The sequence below is a fragment of the Rhipicephalus microplus genome, unplaced genomic scaffold, assembly GCF_043290135.1.
Source record: "Rhipicephalus microplus isolate Deutch F79 unplaced genomic scaffold, USDA_Rmic scaffold_134, whole genome shotgun sequence".
In the NCBI taxonomy this organism is placed as follows: domain Eukaryota; kingdom Metazoa; phylum Arthropoda; class Arachnida; order Ixodida; family Ixodidae; genus Rhipicephalus; species Rhipicephalus microplus.
This window is the reverse complement of record NW_027464706.1, coordinates 480,817-485,000: the sequence shown is the minus strand read 5'-3', so window position 1 is coordinate 485,000 and position 4,184 is coordinate 480,817. Positions and strand designations below refer to the sequence as shown.

Genomic DNA, 4,184 nt, shown 5'->3' with positions numbered 1-4,184 from the left:
CACGTCCACCGAAGTCGGTGCCAAGGACCACTTTCGGCGCCGGAGCCGCGTACGAGCCTACTCGAGGCGGAAGAACGAAGCCAGCAAGGGCCTGGCCGCAAGTGCGTTCAATTGTCGGGACGTCCAAGTCCCTCGTTCTTCCGTGCTTCCTCTTTCGGCAAGTCGTTGCGGCACCTTCCCAAAGCGCGCAGACCCGCTAATCGCGACGAGCGCGACGTGGCCGTGCCGCCTTTCCCTCGGCAGCAAGCAAAACGCCTGGCAACGTCGACGCTCCCCTAACCGCGATCTCGCACCGTGTTTCGTGTGGCGAATTCAAAAGCCGGCCGGCGCTGCTGCAACCATTACGGTCGGTACGCATACGCCGCGGAGGGCGGGACGGTCATCGGAGCGTGCGGTTCCTCCATCGAGTACTGCGCACCTCGGCCGTCGCATCGCCGTGCCATGACCGGCCGCGCGTCAACGCGAACCGGTGCCAGCGAGATCCCTCGCCTGCAAGAACCGACCGGCAGCCTCCGTCACCCGAGGACGCGGAGGCGCTTGCCGCGGACGGCGGGACGGTATGCACTGGTGCACAGCGGACCCGTCACATCGCCAGTTCCTTGACCGACCGCCGACGCTTGTGCCGTTCCTCTCGTACTTGGCAGTCGCCGCGCGATTGTCGGGTCTCGTTCTTGCACGCTCGAACGGTCGGGAGGGCACTCGGCTGGCGTTTCGGGAACGCGCAGCCTCGCCTTCTACCGACGTAACCACGACTCGCCGTTCGCGCTCCGCCGCTCCTGTTTACAGTACTAGGCGGTCCCGCAGCGGTCGGGTCGCGCATTTCGAGCGCTTCGAGCCACGGTGCAGTGGCGGGTCGAAAGCCGACCTATGAGTGCGTTGCGCCGTTTGTACCCGCGTCCGCCACCTGGCCGACCGTCCAAGGTCGCGGTGTTGGCGTCCGCTGGGCGCAACAATTTGTCACGGGGTGCCGCTCCACATTCAGGCAGCCCCGTGGGGAAAAGCCGACCCCGCGTCCAAACGGGGTCAGCGGCAGAAAGTGTCGGGCGCAGACGCAGCTGAGGCGCTCACCCTTCACAATCCGTTAATGATCCTTCCGCAGGTTCACCTACGGAAACCTTGTTACGACTTTTACTTCCTCTAAATGATCAAGTTTGGTCATCTTTCCAACAGACCGGCGCAACCGAAAGGCCGCGCCGGACATCGGTCCGAAGACCTCACTAAATCATTCAATCGGTAGTAGCGACGGGCGGTGTGTACAAAGGGCAGGGACGTAATCAACGCGAGCTTATGACTCGCGCTTACTGGGAATTCCTCGTTCAAGGGGAACAATTGCAAGCCCCTATCCCAATCACGAAAGAAGTTCCACGGGTTACCCAGTCTTTTCAGACAGGGATAAAGACACGCTGCTTCCTTCAGTGTAGCGCGCGTGCGGCCCCGGACATCTAAGGGCATCACAGACCTGTTATTGCTCTGTTTCGTGCGGCTAGGAGCCGCTTGTCCCTCTAAGAAGGTTGTAAGGTGCTGGGAACCCCGCACCTATTTAATAGGCTAGAGTCTCGTTCGTTATCGGAATTAACCAGACAAATCGCTCCACCAACTAAGAACGGCCATGCACCACCATCCACCGAATCAAGAAAGAGCTCTCAATCTGTCAATCCTCCCAGTGTCCGGGCCGGGTAAGTTTTCCCGTGTTGAGTCAAATTAAGCCGCAGGCTCCACTCCTGGTGGTGCCCTTCCGTCAATTCCTTTAAGTTTCAGCTTTGCAACCATACTTCCCCCGGAACCCAAATACTTTGGTTTCCCGGAAGCTGCCCGCCGAGTCATTTGAGTAACTCAGGCGGATCGCTGGTTGGCATCGTTTATGGTCAGAACTAGGGCGGTATCTGATCGCCTTCGAACCTCTGACTTTCGTTCTTGATCAATGAAAACATTCTTGGCAAATGCTTTCGCAGTAGTTCGTCTTGCGACGGTCCAAGAATTTCACCTCTAGCGCCGCAATACGAATGCCCCCGTCCGTCCCTCTTAATCATTACCTCGTATTCCAAAAACCAACAAAACAGAAACGAGGTCTTGTTCTATTATTCCATGCAAGTTTATTCAGGCGACTCGCCTGCGTTGAGCACTCTAATTTTTTCAAAGTAAAAGCACCGGCCATCTCGAGGCACACAATGAAGTGCACCAAGAAAGAACCGGCATGATGTTCAGTCCGAGCCGTCGCATCGGGTAGATGCACTACTCGTCTGGAACTGAGATCCAACTACGAGCTTTTTAACCGCAGCAGCTTTAGTATACGCTATTGGAGCTGGAATTACCGCGGCTGCTGGCACCAGACTTGCCCTCCAATTGATCCTCGTTAAAGGATTTAGAGTGTACTCATTTCAATTACGGGGCCTCAAAAGAGTCCCGTATTGTTATTTTTCGTCACTACCTCCCCGTGCCGGGAGTGGGTAATTTGCGCGCCTGCTGCCTTCCTTGGATGTGGTAGCCGTTTCTCAGGCTCCCTCTCCGGAATCGAACCCTGATTCTCCGTTACCCGTAACAACCATGGTAAGCAAGTAACCTACCATCGAAAGTTGATAAGGCAGACACTTGAAAGAAACGTCGCCGGCTCGTGGCCATGCGATCAGCACAAAGTTATCCAGAGTCACCACACAATACGGGCCGAAACCCGATCGATCTTGGTCTAATAAAAGCACCCGTTACCCAAAGGGCTCCAGGCTCACTGCATGTATTAGCTCTAGAATTGCCACAGTTATCCAAGTAGGAAGAAACGATCTAAGGAACCATAACTGATTTAATGAGCCATTCGCGGTTTCGCCTTATTTCGGCATGTACTTAGACATGCATGGCTTAATCTTTGAGACAAGCATATGATTACTGGCAGGATCAACCAGGTAATCGTTCGACTGCGCGTCCGTCCTCGCCTTCGGCGGGCCGGACGCAGTCTGTGTGCGGCGGAGGCCACCTTCAGGCGCCCCAACACGCTTATTTTGCACTCCGAGATGACGGCGTTCGAGCTCGCTACGGCACAACCTTCCCGAAAGACGAGTGGGAGCCGTGCGGCAAGAAGCACGTTCATGCTCGCTCTTTTTCGTTGCATCGACTCGGTCGCGCCGTGCGGGTTGCCCAAGCCCGCTGCACTGTCGGTGGACCGGCCGGAACTAGCAACGGAGCCGAGACTGCAAAGCCGCCAGACGACGGGTCACGCCCGCGTCTTCGGCGCTTTCGCATCTGAATCGCCCGAGGACGACACGGAACACACCTCGATATCGTGGTAAAACGGCACCGTCCGACAACCAGCCCCTAACGCATCAAGCGGATGAGGCTGCAGACGACTGCCGTGGATTCCCCTGGAGCAGACCCGAGGACACGCTTGACGAGGCCGAAGCCCGCCGCATATCAGACACCCGGTCGCTTTCGCGTACGCCGCTCACGAGAACCCCCACATAATAGCAGCGATAAGTACCCAGACCTCCTTGGGCACTAATACGAGCGTACTCGAGAAAATTTCACCGCGGGTGTGCCCCGAAACGTGTGGCACGTTGAGCGTGCCACAAGTCTACGTCGCTCTCAAACCCGCCGAGGTCGTAGAATTTGCGACCCTACTCACGAAATTCCCACCGAGGATACGGCCGCAAACGTACCGCACCTTGGGTAGGCCACGAGTTTGTGCAACACTACGCTGACGGCACAGCACCGAGGTCGTGCGCGCACGCACGGGAAAATTCCGCCGCGGTTTCTGCCGAAAACGTGAGGCACCACGACTCTCCGCAAGTTCGCGTCGACTGCGAAAGACCGAAGTCGTGAACGACGTGTCCGCTACTCGCCGCCGACACGCTGGACACCAAACGTACAACGACTCGACGGCGTCGTAGAGGCCCACGACGCGGTTTTCCTTAACGACGTCTCGGCGTGGCACCGACAGGTTAGAACGGCCGACCAACGTTCCCTGTCCGCCGTTCGGCTCAGTCGAAGGGCTCGGCGACTTCGGCAACGCTGCGAAGCCGCACGGTGACGCACGCCATGTCCCCATTTTTTTTTTTTTTTCTTTCTGCGTCTGCCGGGGTGCCCCTATAATAGCAGCGATAAGCACCCAGACCGCCGTGGGTCGCTCGCCCCGGCTGACGTGGTTTTTCGTACTCCTGCGGCGGTCGCCGTCAAGCACGTCCAAATACGCTACTTTC

At 57.5% G+C, this 4,184-nt stretch overlaps 1 non-coding gene across 1 annotated transcript; it reads right to left on the bottom strand.

Moving 5' to 3' along the window:
* Positions 1-1,082: 1,082 nt before the first annotated feature.
* LOC142790919 (small subunit ribosomal RNA) lies at positions 1,083-2,897 on the bottom strand. Its single transcript, XR_012889856.1, has one exon. It is a non-coding gene; the product is annotated as a small subunit ribosomal RNA (ribosomal RNA).
* Between the last annotated feature and the right edge of the window lie 1,287 nt (positions 2,898-4,184).